This window comes from Haliotis cracherodii, unplaced genomic scaffold (genome assembly GCF_022045235.1).
Source record: "Haliotis cracherodii isolate W230 unplaced genomic scaffold, xgHalCrac1.p SCAF_12, whole genome shotgun sequence".
In the NCBI taxonomy this organism is placed as follows: Eukaryota; Metazoa; Mollusca; class Gastropoda; order Lepetellida; family Haliotidae; genus Haliotis; species Haliotis cracherodii.
In genome coordinates, this window is record NW_027266267.1 from 5355838 (window position 1) to 5378900 (window position 23063).

Sequence of the window (23063 nt, forward strand, 5' to 3'; positions counted from 1 at the left end):
TCGTCACAAAACAAATATAGCAACACTACCTCATAGTTATCTCACATGCTATAAATGCACATAAATTAAATTGTACATTGAAGGATGTGTTGTCCCCGACGCTTGCGTGCACCTTACGAACGTGTTGTCAGGTTGCTGATGTTAGTTAGTTATCCTTTCACATCTCTTAAAGGTTCTGCGTGACTTGTGGCCAGGTAAAATACAAATTTACATTTTGAGAGTTATAGAAAATTTGAAATATTGGTAACAATATATTCTGACATGTTCTGATTCCGTTTTTCTTTCGGATACCCTTTAGTGGTTCCCAGCAAAATGTGCATATCAATAGATTGCGTGGTTAGGCTCGATATAGATCCTATCGCCGTCATATAAGTATAGACCTAAACAATGCAAGTGTTCTTCTAAACAATGCAAGTGTTATTCTAAACAATGTAAGTATAGACCTAAACAATGCTTGTGTTGTCCGAAACAATGCAAGTGTTATTCTAAACAATGCAATTATAGACCTAAACAATGCAGGTGTTTTCCTAAACAATGCAAGTGTTATTCTAAACAATGCAATTATAGACCTAAACAATGCAAGTGTTATTCTAAACAATGCAAGTGTTATTCTAAACAATGCAAGTATAAACCTAAACAATGCAAGTGTTATTCTAATCAATGCAAGTGTTATTCTATACAATGCAGGTATTATTCTATACAATGCAAGTGTTGAAATAAAGTCCTATGAGCACAAGGGAGGGGGGGGGGGGGGGGGGGGGGGGGGGGGGGGGAGGTTTATAACGATTTCTAAACGTTTTCGCCAATTCTTTAACTATGCAAATCTCGTCATTCAAAAAAAGGGAAAAGCAGACAAAAATGTTCTCGGTGCAACGTACTTCAAGCATATATGAATAAGCGGCCTTCAGACCAGTGAAGATTCCGGGGTAAAATAGGTCTTCAGCAACCCATGCTTGCCGGTAAATGGTGACTATGCTTGCCGTATATGGTCGTATGAGGCGACTAACGGGATCGGGTGGTTAGGCTTGCTGACTTGGTTGATGCATGTCATCGATCCCAATTGGGTGGATCGATGCTCATGATGTCAATCACTGGATTGTCTGGTCCAGACTCAATTATTTACAGACCGCCGTCATATTGCTGGAATATTGCTGAGTGCGGCGGTAAACAACAAACCAACTAACCAACCAACTTTGGGATGAAGTATTGGAATCAGCGTTCCAGTATGGATGTTAATGTATACATGAAGGCATACGTACTAAATAAAGTATAAAATAGTGACATAAAAATACAAGAACTGACTTTCATTTTGTGTTAGTTCATTAAAGTGTGAACCTTCATAGAGTGAGGGCCAAACTGTATGAACATTGCAAGCTCCGACGTTCATACAGTTTGGGCCTCACTCTATAATGGTCCAAACTTCAGCGATCTCACACAAAGTGAAAGTCAATTCCTCTCTCTATATATAATAATAGGTATATGTCAGTCCTTTACGTTAATGTTCGGGGCGGTCGGGTAGCCTAGTGGTTAAAGCATTCGCTAGTCACGCCGAAGAGCCGGGCTCGATTCCCGACATGGGTACAATGTGTGAAGCCAATTTCTGGTCTCCCCCGCCGTGATATTGCTGAAATATTGCTAAAAGCGGCGTAAAACCAAACTCACTCACTCACTCACTCACGTTAATGTTCCGAGTTAGAAATACAAACAACATACTATTTTATACAGTAATTATGTAGAATGCATACAATTAAACTGTAGTTATGGTATGTCTTAATCACATGGTTATCCTTACACCTCCTAAGATTAAATATCTCGAGATTACCTGTTTACTATTAAGGACATCCTTACAAAGCTTCACGTGTACGTGTTACGTCATGATCGCCTAGCCTCGCTTTGGTTACTGGTGGGCCTATACCCCGTGTTTTAAAAACTGTATATATTATATTGTTATGTTCAAATATGTTTCATGAATTGTTTCTAAATATAGTATGCTCAAATATGTTTTATAAGTTGTTTTTAAACAACACTTTGCATTAATGACTAAATTGTATATATATTAACTTGGTCTCGTTGCTATATGGCTGAGATAATGCCGATGCGACGTTAAGTTTTAACTCACTCACTCACTCACTATTGATCAGATCCTACTGCGTATTCTCTTCAATATGCAAATGCCGTATTTCACGGAAGGCGTTACCTCAAATGAAAAGGGATATTTTTGAGATTTGTAATTTAAAATGGAATTAAGAACACTTGCATTGTCATCAAAAATTCACGCTTCCGTTCTGAAAGGGAATCTTGTTCATCTCACCGAAGTGGATTTAGATGGGACGTTTCAGGTTTTTTTATATTAAATTAGAAGTGTCTGGATTAACCATATACATATGAACTATGAATAACTTGGTCGGCAGTAACCCCGTTATATTATGTCGCCCTCACAAATTCGAGTCTTGGCCAGACACGCGAGTGGTTTACAGCATGTGCAACGGTGCGCGACATCGTGACTCGATGACACAGCCAGCAAGGTAAGGTATGTGGCCATCTGATAATTCTCAGTCGTCTCTTATGCCAAGCACGTATACATGGTAATACCTACCACAATACGTTTGGAAAATACTGATTTTTTGCGTTTTGCAAATCAGAGATATTTTTATCTTGTTGGTTAAGTATACATAAGTGCTACGTCGAATTGAAATTATAAAATTCTTAAATTAGTGAGTTTTTATCTCAGTCATCTCTTATGTCGCACACGTTTCCAGGGTAACCGACAGGGGTGCGAGGTATAAACGCTATACCCCGATTTGATCTTCAAATGAATACCAAATACCTACCACACGTTTGGAAAATAACGTTTTTTTTGTGTTTTTCAAAATCATACATATTTTTATCTTGTTGGCAAAGTATACATAAGTGACTGGTCGAATAGAATTACGAAATTTAGAAATTAACAAATTATAAAGTGTCTGGAACTTGTGCCCATAAACAACATGTCGGGTTATATGAAGTTGTCTAAAATGGAACGATGTTAAAACGGGAAGACGGCGTGTGTATCAATTTTGGACACAAAGGGTCAAAACTGGGTATCTCCTTTGGGAACGAGGCGACGGAGGGTGATGCGAATTTTTTGACACACATCATGCGCTATCATCCACCGAGCATGATGCAAGTTTTCTCAAAGTTCCACAGTCGACAGAAACGTCCGAAAAACGAGCCTCAGCCCATATTACGATCGAAAGTTTGAATAGTCTTTATCAAAGAACTCTAAGGACACTTTCCAAAACGTACATCATATCATCCGCATTGGTTATGCCCTGAAGTATTGTGTATTAAACTGATTCTGTCACGAAACAGTTGAAGTTTCGGTACAGAATTAAAGAAAAACTTCAAATGATTTGGTTATTTTAATTTAGGTTCATAAATATTCATGAAATTACTGATGAAAGAACGCATTTCGTATATCGTGGTAGGTATCGTAATACTTGAATCACTATTTCAATAGATGTTAATACGAAATTAAGGCCACTGCTTATCACTTATTCAAAACGTTATTGCTATCAGGATCCTGGTCGCACCAACCCAATAGACGTTTGTCGTTAGAGACGAATAACGGGATCGGGTGATCAGGCTCGCTGACTTGTTTGATGCATGTAATCGTATCCCAATTGCGTAGATCGATGCTCATGATGTCAATAACACGATTGTCTGGTCCAGACTCGCTGAGTGCTGCATTAAACAACAAACAAACAAAGTGATAAAACAAGGACTGGTCGGCTCTGAGTCAGAAATACTGTGTCTAAGTGGGGTATATTTTTTCCAATGTGAAACTATGGCATGGTAGGTCGATGGGTCAGCACAAAAAGCAGTGTAAGTAAATCAATCAATCAATCTTTATTGTATGAAAGGCCATTGGCCCATATACAAATACAGATAAACAATATCATTTACAGCTGTACAGCGCATTATATAATTATTGGATAACTAATATGATGCTTGACATGTAATAGAGGTATTGTAATAACAGTGGTAATAACCACAGTGGCAGTAGTAGTATAAAATACAAAAGGAATACAAAAGGAATGGAATGGAAATATGAAGTTTTACGTCTCAAAGGCTTTCAGCCATGGCGCGACGTTCAATACAAAAGGATCTATCAGTAATATACTCATCATGTCAAGACAATTTGACAATTCAAATGTATATGCATTTCTAGTAGAAACAAACAGAAATGTAGATACTCCTGATCTAGATGCGAAAGTTTCCAAACAACTAATTATTTCTGGACATATCGGATTTACTAAGTAATTTACTACGCACTCGTAGACTTTGATAGATGTATTGTAATATCTAAGTTAATTTTTGACTGGTCTGGACTAGAACAAGCGCACAAACAGAGAAAAAACACACACACACACACACACATGGCAGACACACTAACACACAGGGCACACACACACACATACAGGGCACACACAGACACACACACGTGCTTGTCGCAGTATAAGTGCAATAATTTTGAACGCAACGTTTAACCTTATTTGACCTCAGCAACAATTAGTGGCGTGTGGAACGCGCGATAGTGTGTAACTAGGTTTTGACATTCTGGACGTTGTAGGGGATTTCCCCGAAGATAGCTTTACGTCTCGTCACAAAACAAATATAGCAACACTACCTCATAGTTATCTCACATGCTATAAATGCACATAAATTAAATTGTACATTGAAGGATGTGTTGTCCCCGACGCTTGCGTGCACCTTACGAGCGTGTTGTCAGGTTGCTGATGTTAGTTAGTTATCCTTTCACATCTCTTAAAGGTTCTGCGTGACTTGTGGCCAGGTAAAATACAAATTTACATTTTGAGAGTTATAGAAAATTTGAAATATTGGTAACAATATATTCTGACATGTTCTGATCCGTTTTTCTTTCGGATACCCTTTAGTGGTTCCCAGCAAAATGTGCATATCAATAGATTGCGTGGTTAGGCTCGATATAGATCCTATCGCCGTCATATAAGTATAGACCTAAACAATGCAAGTGTTCTTCTAAACAATGCAAGTGTTATTCTAAACAATGTAAGTATAGACCTAAACAATGCTTGTGTTGTCCTAAACAATGCAAGTGTTATTCTAAACAATGCAATTATAGGACCTAAACAATGCAAGTGTTATTCTAAACAATGCAAGTGTTATTCTAAACAATGCAAGTATAAACCTAAACAATGCAAGTGTTATTCTAATCAATGCAAGTGTTATTCTATACAATGCAGGTGTTATTCTATACAATGCAAGTGTTGAAATAAAGTCCTATGAGCACAAGGGAGGGGGGGGGGGGGGGGGAGTTTATAACGATTTCTAAACGTTTTCCGCCAATTCTTTAACTATGCAAATCTCGTCATTCAAAAAAAGGGAAAAGCAGACAAAAATGTTCTCGGTGCAACGTACTTCAAGCATATATGAATAAGCGGCCTTCAGACCCGTGAAGATTCCGGGGTAAAATAGGTCTTCAGCAACCCATGCTTGCCGTAAATGGTGACTATGCTTGTCGTATGAGGCGACTAACGGGATCGGGTGGTTAGGCTTGCTGACTTGGTTGATGCATGTCATCGATCCCAATTGGGTGGATCGATGCTCATGATGTCAATCACTGGATTGTCTGGTCCAGACTCAATTATTTACAGACCGCCGTCATATTGCTGGAATATTGCTGAGTGCGGCGTTAAACAACAAACAAACTAACCAACCAACTTTGGGATGAAGTATTGGAATCAGCGTTCCAGTATGGATGTTAATGTATACATGAAGGCATACGTACTAAATAAAGTATAAAATAGTGACATAAAAATACAAGAACTGACTTTCATTTTGTGTTAGTTCATTAAAGTGTGAACCTTCATAGAGTGAGGGCCAAACTGTATGAACATTGCAAGCTCCGACGTTCATACAGTTTGGGCCTCACTCTATAATGGTCCAAACTTCAGCGATCTCACACAAAGTGAAAGTCAATTCCTCTCTCTATATATAATAATAGGTATATGTCAGTCCTTCACGTTAATGTTCGGGGCGGTCGGGTAGCCTAGTGGTTAAAGCATTCACTAGTCACGCCGAAGACCCGGGCTCGATTCCCGACATGGGTACAATGTGTGAAGCCCATTTCTGGTCTCCCCCGCCGTGATATTGCTGAAATATTGCTAAAAGCGGCGTAAAACCAAACTCACTCACTCACTCACTCACGTAATGTTCCGAGTTAGAAATACAAACAACATACTATTTTATACAGTAATTATGTAGAATGCATACAATTAAACTGTAGTTATGGTATGTCTTAATCACATGGTTATCCTTACACCTCCTAAGATTAAATATCTCGAGATTACCTGTTTACTATTAAGACATCCTTACAAAGCTTCACGTGTACGTGTTACGTCATGATCGCCTAGCCTCGCTTTGGTTACTGGTGGCCTATAGCCCGTGTTTTAAAACTGTATATATTATATTGTTATGTTCAAATATGTTTCATGAATTGTTTCTAAATATAGTATGCTCAAATATGTTTTATAAGTTGTTTTTAAACAACACTTTGCATTAATGACTAAATTGTATATATATTAACTTGGTCTCGTTGCTATATGGCTGAGATAATGCCGATGCGACGTTAAGTTTTAACTCACTCACTCACTCACTATGGATCAGATCCTACTGCGTATTCTCTTCAATATGCAAATGCCGTATTTCACGGAAGGTGTTACCTCAAATGAAAAGGGATATTTTTGAGATTTGTAATTTAAAATGGAATTAAGAACACTTGCATTGTCATCAAAAATTCACGCTTCCGTTCTGAAAGGGAATCTTGTTCATCTCACCGAAGTGGATTTAGATGGGACGTTTCAGGTTTTTTTTATATTAAATTAGAAGTGTCTGGATTAAACATAATACATATGAACTATGAATAACTTGGTCGGCAGTAATCCCGTTATATTATGTCGCCCTCACAAATTCGAGTCTTGGCCAGACACGCGAGTGGTTTACAGCATGTGCAACGGTGCGCGACATCGTGACTCGATGACACAGCCAGCAAGGTAAGGTATGTTGCCATCTGATGGGACGTTTCAGGGTTTTTTTATATTAAATTAGAAGTGTCTGGATTAACCATATACATATGAACTGAGTCAGAATACTGTGTCTAAGTGGGGTATATTTTTTCCAATGTGAAACTATGGCATGGTAGGTCGATGGGTCAGCACAAAAAGCAGTGTAAGTAAATCAATCAATCAATCTTTATTGTATGAAAGGCCATTGGCCCATATACAAATACAGATAAACAATATCATTTACAGCTGTACAGCGCATTATATAATTATTGGATAACTAATATGATGCTTGACATGTAATAGAGGTATTGTAATAACAGTGGTAATAACCACAGTGGCAGCAGTAGTAGTATAAAATACAAAAGGAATACAAAAGGAATGGAATGGAAATATGAAGTTTGACGTCTCAAAGGCTTTCAGCCATGGCGCGACGTTCAATACAAAAGGATCTATCAGTAATATACTCATCATGTCAAGACAATTTGACAATTCAAATGTATATGCATTTCTAGTAGAAACAAACAGAAATGTAGATACTCCTGATCTAGATGCAAAAGTTTCCAAACAACTAATTATTTCTGGACATATCGGATTTACTAAGTAATTTACTACGCACTCGTAGACTTTGATAGATGTATTGTAATATCTAAGTTAATTTTTGACTGGTCTGGACTAGAACAAGCGCACAAACAGAGAAAAAAAACACACACACACACACACACACACAGGGCAGACACACACACACACAGGGCACACACACACACATACAGGGCACACACAGACACACACACGTGCTTGTCGCAGTATAAGTGCAATAATTTTGAACGCAACGTTTAACCTTATTTGACCTCAGCAACAATTAGTGGCGTGTGGAACGCGCGATAGTGTGTAACTAGGTTTTGACATTCCTGGACGTTGTAGGGGATTTCCCCGAAGATAGCTTTACGTCTCGTCACAAAACAAATATAGCAACACTACCTCATAGTTATCTCACATGCTATAAATGCACATAAATTAAATTGTACATTGAAGGATGTGTTGTCCCCGACGCTTGCGTGCACCTTACGAGCGTGTTGTCAGGTTGCTGATGTTAGTTAGTTATCCTTTCACATCTCTTAAAGGTTCTGCGTGACTTGTGGCCAGGTAAAATACAAATTTACATTTTGAGAGTTATAGAAAATTTGAAATATTGGTAACAATATATTCTGACATGTTCTGATTCCGTTTTTCTTTCGGATACCCTTTAGTGGTTCCCAGCAAAATGTGCATATCAATAGATTGCGTGGTTAGGCTCGATATAGATCCTATCGCCGTCATATAAGTATAGACCTAAACAATGCAAGTGTTCTTCTAAACAATGCAAGTGTTATTCTAAACAATGTAAGTATAGACCTAAACAATGCTTGTGTTGTCCTAAACAATGCAAGTGTTATTCTAAACAATGCAATTATAGACCTAAACAATGCAAGTGTTATTCTAAACAATGCAAGTGTTATTCTAAACAATGCAAGTATAAACCTAAACAATGCAAGTGTTATTCTAATCAATGCAAGTGTTATTCTATACAATGCAGGTGTTATTCTATACAATGCAAGTGTTGAAATAAAGTCCTATGAGCACAAGGGAGGGGGGGGGGGGGGGGGAGGTTTATAACGATTTCTAAACGTTTTCGCCAATTCTTTAACTATGCAAATCTCGTCATTCAAAAAAAGGGAAAAGCAGACAAAAATGTTCTCGGTGCAACGTACTTCAAGCATATATGAATAAGCGGCCTTCAGACCCGTGAAGATTCCGGGGTAAAATAGGTCTTCAGCAACCCATGCTTGCCGTAAATGGTGACTATGCTTGTCGTATGAGGCGACTAACGGGATCGGGTGGTTAGGCTTGCTGACTTGGTTGATGCATGTCATCGATCCCAATTGGGTGGATCGATGCTCATGATGTCAATCACTGGATTGTCTGGTCCAGACTCAATTATTTACAGACCGCCGTCATATTGCTGGAATATTGCTGAGTGCGGCGTTAAACAACAAACAAACTAACCAACCAACTTTGGGATGAAGTATTGGAATCAGCGTTCCAGTATGGATGTTAATGTATACATGAAGGCATACGTACTAAATAAAGTATAAAATAGTGACATAAAAATACAAGAACTGACTTTCATTTTGTGTTAGTTCATTAAAGTGTGAACCTTCATAGAGTGAGGGCCAAACTGTATGAACATTGCAAGCTCCGACGTTCATACAGTTTGGGCCTCACTCTATAATGGTCCAAACTTCAGCGATCTCACACAAAGTGAAAGTCAATTCCTCTCTCTATATATAATAATAGGTATATGTCAGTCCTTCACGTTAATGTTCGGGGCGGTCGGGTAGCCTAGTGGTTAAAGCATTCACTAGTCACGCCGAAGACCCGGGCTCGATTCCCGACATGGGTACAATGTGTGAAGCCCATTTCTGGTCTCCCCCGCCGTGATATTGCTGAAATATTGCTAAAAGCGGCGTAAAACCAAACTCACTCACTCACTCACTCACGTTAATGTTCCGAGTTAGAAATACAAACAACATACTATTTTATACAGTAATTATGTAGAATGCATACAATTAAACTGTAGTTATGGTATGTCTTAATCACATGGTTATCCTTACACCTCCTAAGATTAAATATCTCGAGATTACCTGTTTACTATTAAGACATCCTTACAAAGCTTCACGTGTACGTGTTACGTCATGATCGCCTAGCCTCGCTTTGGTTACTGGTGGCCTATAGCCCGTGTTTTAAAACTGTATATATTATATTGTTATGTTCAAATATGTTTCATGAATTGTTTCTAAATATAGTATGCTCAAATATGTTTTATAAGTTGTTTTTAAACAACACTTTGCATTAATGACTAAATTGTATATATATTAACTTGGTCTCGTTGCTATATGGCTGAGATAATGCCGATGCGACGTTAAGTTTTAACTCACTCACTCACTCACTATGGATCAGATCCTACTGCGTATTCTCTTCAATATGCAAATGCCGTATTTCACGGAAGGTGTTACCTCAAATGAAAAGGGATATTTTTGAGATTTGTAATTTAAAATGGAATTAAGAACACTTGCATTGTCATCAAAAATTCACGCTTCCGTTCTGAAAGGGAATCTTGTTCATCTCACCGAAGTGGATTTAGATGGGACGTTTCAGGTTTTTTTTATATTAAATTAGAAGTGTCTGGATTAAACATAATACATATGAACTATGAATAACTTGGTCGGCAGTAATCCCGTTATATTATGTCGCCCTCACAAATTCGAGTCTTGGCCAGACACGCGAGTGGTTTACAGCATGTGCAACGGTGCGCGACATCGTGACTCGATGACACAGCCAGCAAGGTAAGGTATGTTGCCATCTGATGGGACGTTTCAGGGGTTTTTTATATTAAATTAGAAGTGTCTGGATTAACCATATACATATGAACTGAGTCAGAATACTGTGTCTAAGTGGGGTATATTTTTTCCAATGTGAAACTATGGCATGGTAGGTCGATGGGTCAGCACAAAAAGCAGTGTAAGTAAATCAATCAATCAATCTTTATTGTATGAAAGGCCATTGGCCCATATACAAATACAGATAAACAATATCATTTACAGCTGTACAGCGCATTATATAATTATTGGATAACTAATATGATGCTTGACATGTAATAGAGGTATTGTAATAACAGTGGTAATAACCACAGTGGCAGCAGTAGTAGTATAAAATACAAAAGGAATACAAAAGGAATGGAATGGAAATATGAAGTTTTACGTCTCAAAGGCTTTCAGCCATGGCGCGACGTTCAATACAAAAGGATCTATCAGTAATATACTCATCATGTCAAGACAATTTGACAATTCAAATGTATATGCATTTCTAGTAGAAACAAACAGAAATGTAGATACTCCTGATCTAGATGCAAAAGTTTCCAAACAACTAATTATTTCTGGACATATCGGATTTACTAAGTAATTTACTACGCACTCGTAGACTTTGATAGATGTATTGTAATATCTAAGTTAATTTTTGACTGGTCTGGACTAGAACAAGCGCACAAACAGAGAAAAAACACACACACACACACACACAGGGCAGACACACACACACACAGGGCACACACACACACATACAGGGCACACACAGACACACACACGTGCTTGTCGCAGTATAAGTGCAATAATTTTGAACGCAACGTTTAACCTTATTTGACCTCAGCAACAATTAGTGGCGTGTGGAACGCGCGATAGTGTGTAACTAGGTTTTGACATTCCTGGACGTTGTAGGGGATTTCCCCGAAGATAGCTTTACGTCTCGTCACAAAACAAATATAGCAACACTACCTCATAGTTATCTCACATGCTATAAATGCACATAAATTAAATTGTACATTGAAGGATGTGTTGTCCCCGACGCTTGCGTGCACCTTACGAGCGTGTTGTCAGGTTGCTGATGTTAGTTAGTTATCCTTTCACATCTCTTAAAGGTTCTGCGTGACTTGTGGCCAGGTAAAATACAAATTTACATTTTGAGAGTTATAGAAAATTTGAAATATTGGTAACAATATATTCTGACATGTTCTGATTCCGTTTTTCTTTCGGATACCCTTTAGTGGTGCCCAGCAAAATGTGCATATCAATAGATTGCGTGGTTAGGCTCGATATAGATCCTATCGCCGTCATATAAGTATAGACCTAAACAATGCAAGTGTTCTTCTAAACAATGCAAGTGTTATTCTAAACAATGTAAGTATAGACCTAAACAATGCTTGTGTTCTCCGAAACAATGCAAGTGTTATTCTAAACAATGCAATTATAGACCTAAACAATGCAGGTGTTGTCCTAAACAATGCAAGTGTTTTTCTAAACAATGTAAGTATAGGCCTCAACAATGCAGGTGTTGTCCTAAACAAGACAAGTGTTATTCTAAACAATGTAAGTTAAACCTAAACAATGCAAGTATGTCCTAAACAATGCTAGTGTTATTCTAAACAATGTAAGTATAGACCTAAAGAATATAAGTATAGACCTAAACAATGCAGGTGTTCTTCTAAACAATGCAAGTATGTCCTAAACAATGCACTTGTTATTCTAAACAATGCAAGTATAGACCTAAACAATGCAGGTGTTGTCCTAAACAATGCAAGTGTTATTCTAAACAATGCAAGTATGTCCTAAACAATGCAAGTGTTATTCTAAACGATTTAAGTATAGATCTAAACAATGCAAGCGTTATTCTAAACAATGCAAGTGTTATTCTAAACGATGTAAGTATAGACCTAAACAATGCAAGTGTTATTCTAAACAATGCAAGTGTTATTCTAAACAATGCAGGTGTTCTTCTAAACAATGCAAGTGTTATTCTTAACAATGCAAGTGTTATTCTAAACAATGTAAGTATAGACCTAAACAATGCAGGTATTATCCTAAACAATGCAAGTATAAACCTAAACAATGCAAGTGTTATTCTAAACAATGCAAGTGTTATTCTATACAATGCAGGTGTTATTCTATACAATGCAAGAGTTAAAATAAAGTCCTATGAGCACAAGGGAGGGGGGCGGGGAGGTTTATAACGATTTCTAAACGTTTTCGACAATTCTTTAACTATGCAAATCTCGTCATTCAAAAAAAGGGAATAGCAGACAAAAATGTTCTCGGTGCAACGTACTTCAAGCATATATGAATAAGCGGCCTTCAGACCCGTGAAGATTCCGGGGTAGAATAGGTCTTCAGCAACCCATGCTTGCCGTAAAAGGTGACTATGCTTGTCGTATGAGGCGACTAACGGGATCGGGTGGTTAGGCTTGCTGACTTGGTTGATGCATGTCATCGATCCCAATTGGGAGGATCGATGCTCATGATATCAATCACTGGATTGTCTGGTCCAGACTCGATTATTTACAGACCGCCGTCATATTGCTGGAATATTGCTGAGTGCGGCGTTAAACAACAAACCAACTAACCAACCAACTTTGGGATGAAGTATTGGAATCAGCGTTCCAGTATGGATGTTAATGTATACATGAAGGCATACGTACTAAATAAAGTATAAAATAGTGATATAGAAATACAAGAATTGATTTTCATTTTGTGTTAGTTCATTAAAGTGTGAACCTTCATAGAGTGAGGGCCAAACTGTATGAACATTGCAAGCTCCGACGTTCATACAGTTTGAGCCTCACTTCGGGGCGGTCGGGTAGCCTAGTGGTTAAAGCGTTCGCTCGTCACGCCGAAGACCCGGGTTCGATTCCCGACATGGGTACAATGTGTGAAGCCAATTTCTGGTGTCCCCCGCCGTGATATTGCTGGAATATTGCTATATGCGGCGTAAAACCAAACTCACTCACTCACTCACTCACGTTAATGTTCCGAGTTAGAAATACAAACAACATACTGTTTTATACAGTAATTGTAAACAATGCACGTGCACATAATTAAACTGTAGTTATGGTATGTCTTAATCACATGGTTATCCTAACACCTCCTAAGATTAAATATCTCGAGATAACCTATTTACTATTAAGACATCCTTACAAAGCTTCACGTTTACGTGTTACGTCATGTTCCCCTAGCCTCGCTTTGGTTACTGAAGGCCTATAGCCCGTGTTTTCAAACTGTATATATAATGTTGTTATGCTCAAATATGTTTCATGAATTGTTTCTAAATATAGTATGCTCAAATATGTTTTACAAGTTGTTTTTAAACAACACTTTGCATTAATGACTCAATTGTATATATATTAACTTGGTCTCGTTGCTATATGGCTGAGATAATGCCGATGCGACCTTCAGTTTTAACTCACTCACTCACTCACTCACTCACTCACTCACTCACTATGGATCATATCCTACTGCGTATTCTCTTCAATATGCAAATGCGGGAGGCGTTACCTCAAATGAAAAGGGATATTTTTGAGATTTGTAATTTAAAATGGAATTAAGAACACTTGCATTGTCATTAAAAATTCACGCTTCCGTTCTGAAAGGGAATCTTGTTCATCTCACCGAAGTGGATTTAGATGGGACGTTTCAGGGTTTTTTTATATTAAATTAGAAGTGTCTGGATTAACCATATACATATGAACTATGAATAACTTGGTCGGCAGTAATCCCGTTATATTATGTCGCCCTCACAAATTCGAGTCTTGGCCAGACACGCGAGTGGTTTACAGCATGTGCAACGGTGCGCGACATCGTGACTCGATGACACAGCCAGCAAGGTAAGGTATGTGGCCATCTGATGGGACGTTTCAGGGTTTTTTTATATTAAATTAGAAGTGTCTGGATTAACCATATACATATGAACTGAGTCAGAATACTGTGTCTAAGTGGGGTATATTTTTTCCAATGTGAAACTATGGCATGGTAGGTCGATGGGTCAGCACAAAAAGCAGTGTAAGTCAATCAATCAATCAATCAATCTTTATTGTATGAAAGGCCATTGGCCCATATACAAATACAGATAAACAATATCATTTACAGCTGTGGAGCGCATTATATAATTATTGGATAACTAATATGATGCTTGACGTGTAATAGAGGTACTGTAATAACAGTGGTAATAACCACAGTGGCAGCAGTAGTTGTATAAAATACAAAAGGAATGGAATGGAAATATGAAGTTTGACGTCTCAAAGGCTTTCAGCCATGGCGCGACGTTCAATACAAAAGGATCTATCAGAAATATATACTCATTATGTCAAGACAATTTGACAATTTAAATGTATATGCATTTTTCTAGTAGAAACAAACAGAAATGTAGATACTCCTGATCTAGATGCGAAAGTTTCCAAACAACTAATTATTTCTGGACATATCGGATTTACTAAGTAATTTACTACGCACTCGTAGACTTTGATAGATGTATTGTAATATCTTAGTTAATTTTTGACTGGTCTGGACTAGAACAAGCGCACAAACAGAGCACACACAGAGAAAAAACACACACACACACACACACACACACACACACACACACACACACACACACACACACACACACACACACACACACACACACGCACGCGCTCGCACACGCACACACACACACACACACACACACACACACACACACACAGGGCACACAGACACACAGGGCACACACACACAGACACACACACACGTGCTTGTCGCAGTATAAGTGCAATAATTTTGAACGCAACGTTTAACCTTATTTGACCTCAGCAACAATTAGTGGCGTGTGGAACGCGCGATAGTGTGTAACTAGGTTTTGACATTCCTGGACGTTGTAGGGGATTTCCCCGAAGATAGCTTTACGTCTCGTTATAAAACAAATATAGCAACACTACCTCATAGTTATCTCACATGCTATAAATGCATATAAATTAAATAGTACATTGAAGGATGTGTTGTCCCCGACGCTTGCGTGCACCTTACGAGCGTGTTGTCAGGTTGCTGATGTTAGTTAGTTATCCTTTCACATCTCTTAAAGGTTCTGCGTGACTTGTGGCCAGGTAAAATACAAATTTACATTTTGAGAGTTATAGAAAATTTGAAATATTGGTAACAATATATTCTGACATGTTCTGATTCCGTTTTTCTTTCGGATACCCTTTAGTGGTTCCCAGCAAAATGTACTTGTCAATAGATTGCGTGGTTAGGCTCGATATAGATCCTATCGCCGTCATATAGGTGGGATATTTCGGAGTGCGACGTTAAACGACAAACAAACAATATATATTTGCATGCTTTGGACTTATATTGTGATCAAATACAGACGTGTGGCTTAAATCATTAAAAATGAATGTTGTCGAAGTTCAGGAGAACATTGAGCCGTGTGTTAATCTAAACAATATATCCTAAAAAATCAGCTATGGTAGCATACTGGCTGCTGCAACAACGCATCAATAAAACCTCTAAAATAATAATTATTGACCCATTTTAGCCTATTCATCAAGTGTTGCCATAACAATGAAAGTATAGACCTAAACAATGCACGTGCTGTCCTAAACAATGCACGTGTTGCCCTAAACAATGCAAGTCGTGTCCTAAACACTGCAAGTGTTACCCTAAACAATACAAGTCGTGTCCTAAACAATGCAAGTTTTATTCTAAACAATGCAAGTATAGACCTAAACAATGCAAGTGTTATTCTAAACAATGCAAGTATGTCCTAACAATGCAAGTGTTATTCTAAACAATGCAAGTGTTATTCTAAACAATGTAAGTATAGACCTAAACAATGCAGGTGTTGTCCTAAACAATACAAGTGTTATTCTAAAAATGCAGGTGTTGTCTTAAACAATGTAAGTGTTATTCTAAACAATGTAAGTATAGACCTAAACAATGCAGGTGTTGTCCTAAACAATGCAAGTGTTATTCTAAACAATGCTATTATAGACCTAAACAATGCAGGTGTTGTCCTAAACAATGCAAGTGTTTTTCTAAACAATGTAAGTATAGGCCTAAACAATGCAAGTATGTCCTAAACAATGCAAGTGTTATTCTAAACAATGTAAGTATAGACCTAAACAATGCAGGTGTTGTCCTAAACAATGCAAGTGTTATTCTAAACAATGCAAGTATGTCCTAAACAATACAAGTGTTATTCTAAACAATGCAAGTATAGACCTAAACGATGCAGGTGTTGTCCTAAACAATGCAAGTGTTATTCTAAACAATGCAAGTATAGGCCTAAACAATGCAAGTATGTCCTAAACAATGCAAGTGTTTTTCTAAACAATGTAAGTATAAACCTAAACAATGCAAGTATGTCCTAAACAATGCAGGTGTTGTCCTAAACAATGCAAGTGTTATTCTAAACAATGCAAGTATGTCCTAAACAATGCAAGTGTTATTCTAAACGATGTAAGTATAGACCTAAACGATACAGGTGTTGTCCTAAACAATGCAAGTGTTATTCTAAACAATGCAAGTATAGGCCTAAACAATGCAAGTATGTCCTAAACAATGCAAGTGTTTTTCTGAACAATGTAAGTATAGGCCTAAACAATGCAAGTATGTCCTAAATAATGCAGGTGTTGTCCTAAACAATGCAAGTGTTATTCTAAACAATGCAAGTATGTCCTAAACAATGCAAGTGTTATTCTAAACGATGTAAGTATAGACCTAAACAATGCAAGTGTTCTTCTAAACAATGCAAGTGTTATTCTTATCAATGCAAGTGTTATTCTAAACAATGTAAGTATAGACCTTAACAATGCTTGTGTTGTCCGAAACAATGCAAGTGTTATTCTAAACAATGCAATTATAGACCTAAACAATGCAGGTGTTTTCCTAAACAATGCAAGTGTTTTTCTAAACAATGTGAGTATAGGCCTAAACAATGCAGGTGTTGTCCTAAACAAGACAAGTGTTATTCTAAACAATGTAAGTATAAACCTAAACAATGCAAGTATGTCCTAAACAATGCAAGTGTTATTCTAAACAATGCAAGTATAGACCTAAACAATGCAGGTGTTGTCCTAAACAATGCAAGTGTTATTCTAAACAATGCAAGTATAAACCTAAACAATGCAAGTGTTATTCTAAACAATGCAAGTGTTATTCTATACAATGCAGGTGTTATTCTATACAATGCAAGTGTTGAAATAAAGTCCTATGAGCACAAGGGAGGGGGGGCGGGGAGGTTTATAACGATTTCTAAACGTTTTCGCCAATTCTTTAACTATTCAAATCTCGTCATTCAAAAAAAGGGAATAGCAGACAAAAATGTTCTCGGTGCAACGTACTTCAAGCATATATGAATAAGCGGCCTTCAGACCCGTGAAGATTCCGGGGTAAAATAGATCTTCAGCAACCCATGCTTGCCGTAAATGGTGACTATGCTTGTCGTATGAGGCGACTAACGGGATCGGGTGGTTAGGCTTGCTGACTTGGTTGATGCATGTCATCGATCCCAATTGGGTGGATCGATGCTCATGATGTCAAACACTGGATTGTCTGGTCCAGACTCAATTATTTACAGACCGCCGTCATATTGCTGGAATATTGCTGAGTGCGGCGTTAAACAACAAACCAACTAACCAACCAACTTTGGGATGAAGTATTGGAATCAGCGTTCCAGTATGGATGTTAATGTATACATGAAGGCATACGTACTAAATAAAGTATAAAATAGTGACATAAAAATACAAGAATTGATTTTCATTTTGTGTTAGTTCATTAAAGTGTGAACCTTCATAGAGTGAGGGCCAAACTGTATGAACATTGCAAGCTCCGACGTTCATACAGTTTGGGCCTCACTCTATAATGGTCCAAACTTCAGTGATCTCACACAAAGTGAAAGTCAATTCCTCTCTCTATATATAATAATAGGTATATGTCAGTCCTTCACGTTAATGTTCGGGGCGGTCGGGTAGCCTAGTGGTTAAAGCGTTCGCTCTTCGCGCCGAAGACCCGGGTTCGATTCCCGACATGGGTACAATGTGTGAAGCCAATTTCTGGTGTCCCCCGCCGTGATATTGCTGAAATATTGCTAAAAGCGGCGTAAAACCAAACTCACTCACTCACGTTAATGTTCCGAGTTAGAAATACAAACAACATACTATTTTATACAGTTATTATGTAGAATGCATACAATTAAACTGTAGTTATGTTATGTCTTAATCACATGGTTATCCTTACACCTCCTAAGATTAAATATCTCGAGATTACCTGTTTACTATTAAGACATCCTTACAAAGCTTCACGTTTACGTGTTACGTCATGATCGCCTAGCCTCGCTTTGGTTACTGAAGGCCTATAGCCCGTGTTTTAAAACTGTATATATAATGTTGTTATGCTCAAATATGTTTCATGAATTGTTTCTAAATATAGTATGCTCAAATATGTTTTACAAGTTGTTTTTAAACAACACTTAGCATTAATGACTCAATTGTATATATATTAACTTGGTCTCGTTGCTATATGGCTGAGATAATGCCGATGCGACCTTCAGTTTTAACTCACTCACTCACTCACTCACTCACTCACTCACTCACTCACTATGGATCAGATCCTACTGCGTATTCTCTTCAATATGCAAATGCGGAAGGCGTTACCTCAAATGAAAAGGGATATTTTTGAGATTTGTAATTTAAAATGGAATTAAGAACACTTGCATTGTCATTAAAAATTCACGCTTCCGTTCTGAAAGGGAATCTTGTTCATCTCACCGAAGTGGATTTAGATGGGACGTTTCAGGTTTTTTTAATATTAAATTAGAAGTGTCTGGATTAACCATATACATCTGAACTATGAATAACGTGGTCGGCAATAATCCCATTATATTATGTCGCCCTCACAAATTCGAGTCTTGGCCAGACACGCGAGTGGTTTACAGCATGTGCAACGGTGCGCGACATCGTGACTCGATGACACAGCCAGCAAGGTAAGGTATGTGGCCATCTGATAATTCTCAGTCGTCTCTTATGCCAAGAACGTATACATGGTAATACCTACCACAATACGTTTGGAAAATACTGATTTTTTGCGTTTTGCAAAATCAGAGATATTTTTATCTTGTTGGTTAAGTATGCATAAGTGCTACGTCCAATTGAAATTATAAAATTCTTAAATTAGCGAGTTTTTATCTCAGTCATCTCTTATGTCACACACGTTTCCAGGGTAACCGACAGGGGTGCGAGGTATAAACGCTATACCCCGATTTGATCTTCAAATGAATACCAAAATACCTACCACACGTTTGGAAAATAACGTTTTTTTGTGTTTTTCAAAATCATACATATTTTCATCTTGTTGGCAAAGTATACATATGTGACTGGTCGAATAGAATTACGAAATTTAGAAATTAACAAATTATAAAGTGTCTGGAACGTGTGCCCATAAACAACATGTCGGGTTATATGAAGTTGTCTAAAATGGAACGATGTAAAACGGGAAGACGGCGTGTGTATCAATTTTGGACATAAAGGGTCAAAACTGGGTATCTCCTTTGAGAACGATGCGACGGAGGGTGATGCGAATTTGTTGACACACATCATGCGCTATCATCCACCGAGCATGGTGCAAGTTTTCTCAAAGTTCCACAGTCGACAGAAACGTCCGAAAAACGAGCCTCAGCCCATATTACGATCGAAAGTTTGAATAGTCTTTATCAAAGAACTCTAAGGACACTTTCCCAAACGTACATCATATCATCCGCATTGAATATGCCCTGTAGTATTGTGTATTAAACTGATTCTGTCACGAAACAGTTGAAGTTTCAGTACAGAATTAAAGAAAAACTTCAAATGATTTGGTTATTTTAATTTAGGTTCATAAATATTAATGAAATTACTGATGAAAGAACGCATTTCGTATATCGTGGTAGGTATCGTAATACTTGAATCACTATTTCAATAGATGTTAATACGAAATTAAGGCCACTGCTTATCACTTATTCAAAACGTTATTGCTATCGGGATCCTGGTCCAACCCAACAGACGTTTGTCGTAAGAGACGAATAACGGGATCGGGGGATCAGACTCTCTGACTTAGTTGATGCATGTAATCGTATTCCAATTGCGTAGATCGATGCTCATGATGTCAATAACACGATTGTCTGGTCCAGACTCGAATATTTACAGACTGCCGTCACATATCTAGACTAGTGTTGAGTGCGGGATTAAACAACAAATAAACTAAACAAGGACTGGTCGGCTCTGGTCGGCAGTAATCCCGTTATATTATGTCGCCCTCACAAATTCGAGTCTTGGCCAGACACGCGAGTGGTTTACAGCATGTGCAACGGTGCGCGACATCGTGACTCGATGACACAGCCAGCAAGGTAAGGTATGTTGCCATCTGATGGGACGTTTCAGGGTTTTTTTATATTAAATTAGAAGTGTCTGGATTAACCATATACATATGAACTGAGTCAGAATACTGTGTCTAAGTGGGGTATATTTTTTCCAATGTGAAACTATGGCATGGTAGGTCGATGGGTCAGCACAAAAAGCAGTGTAAGTCAATCAATCAATCAATCAATCTTTATTGTATGAAAGGCCATTGGCCCATATACAAATACAGATAAACAATATCATTTACAGCTGTGCAGCGCATTATATAATTATTGGATAACTAATATGATGCTTGACGTGTAATAGAGGTATTGTAATAACAGTGGTAATAACCACAGTGGCAGCAGTAGTAGTATAAAATACAAAAGGAATGGAATGGAAATATGAAGTTTTACGTCTCAAAGGCTTTCAGCCATTGCGCGACGTTCAATACAAAAGGATCTATCAGAAATATATACTCATTATGTCAAGACAATTTGACAATTTAAATGTATATGCATTTTTCTAGTAGAAACAAACAGAAATGTAGATACTCCTGATCTAGATGCGAAAGTTTCCAAACAACTAATTATTTCTGGACATATCGGATTTACTAAGTAATTTACTACGCACTCGTAGACTTTGATAGATGTATTGTAATATCTTAGTTAATTTTTGACTGGTCTGGACTAGAACAAGCGCACAAACAGAGCACACACAGAGAAAACACACACACACACACACACACACACACACACACACACACACACACACACACACACACACACACACACACACACACATACACACGCACGCGCTTGCACACGCACGCGCTCGCACACGCACACACACACACACACACACAGGGTACACACACACAGACACACACACACGTGCTTGTCGCAGTATAAGTGCAATAATTTTGAACGCAACGTTTAACCTTATTTGACCTCAGCAACAATTAGTGGCGTGTGGAACGCGCGATAGTGTATAACTAGGTTTTGACATTCCTGGACGTTTTAGGGGATTTCCCCGAAGATAGCTTTACGTCTCGTCACAAAACAAATATAGCAACACTACCTCATAATTATCTCACATGCTATAATTGCACATTAATTAAATAGTACATTGAAGGATGTGTTGTCCCCGAAGCTTGCGTGCACCTTACGAGCGTGTTGTCAGGTTGCTGGAGTTAGTCAGTTATCCTTTCACATCTCTTAAAGGTTCTGCGTGAATTTTGACCAGGTAAAATATATATTTACATTTTGAGAGTTATAAAAAAAATTGAAATATTGGTAACAATATATTCTGACATGTTCTGATTCCGTTTTTCTTTCGGAAACATTTAGTGGTTCCCAGCAAAATGTGCATGTCAATAGATTGCGTGGTAAGGCTCGATATAGATCATATCGCCGTCATATAGGTGGGATATTTCGGAGTACGACGTTAAACGACAAACAAACTATATATATTTGCATGCTTTGGACTTATATTGTGATCAAATACTTAAATCATTAAAAATGAATATTGTCGAAGTTCAGGAGAACATTGAGCCGTGTGTTAATCTAAACAATATATCCTAAACAATCAGCTATGGTAGCATACTGGCTGCTGAAACAACGCATCAATATAACCTCTAAAATAATACTTATTGGCCCATTTTAGCCTATTCATCAAGTGTTGCCATAACAATGCAAGTGTTGCCCTAAACAATGCAAGTGTTATTCTAAACAATGCACGTGTTGCCCTAAACAATGCAAGTGTTGTCCTAAACAACGCAGGTGTTGTCCTAAACACTGCAAGTGTTATTCTAAACAATGCAAGTATAGACCTAAACAATGCAAGTGTTGTCCTAAACAACGCAGGTGTTGTCCTAAACAATGCAAGTGTTATTCTAAACAATGCAAGTATAGACCTAAACACTGCAAGTGTAATTCTAAACACTGCAAATATAGACCTAAACACTGCAAGTGTTGTCCTAAAGAATGTAAGTGTTGTCCTAAACAATGCAAGTATAGACCTAAACAATGCAGGTGTTATTCTAAACAATACAGGTGTTGTCCTAAACACTGCAAGTGTTATTCTAAACAATGGAAGTATAGACCTAAACAATGCAAGTGTTGTCCTAAACAATGCAGGTGTTGTCCTAAACACTGCAAGTGTTATTCTAAACAATGCAAGTATAGACCTAAACAATGCAAGTGTTATTC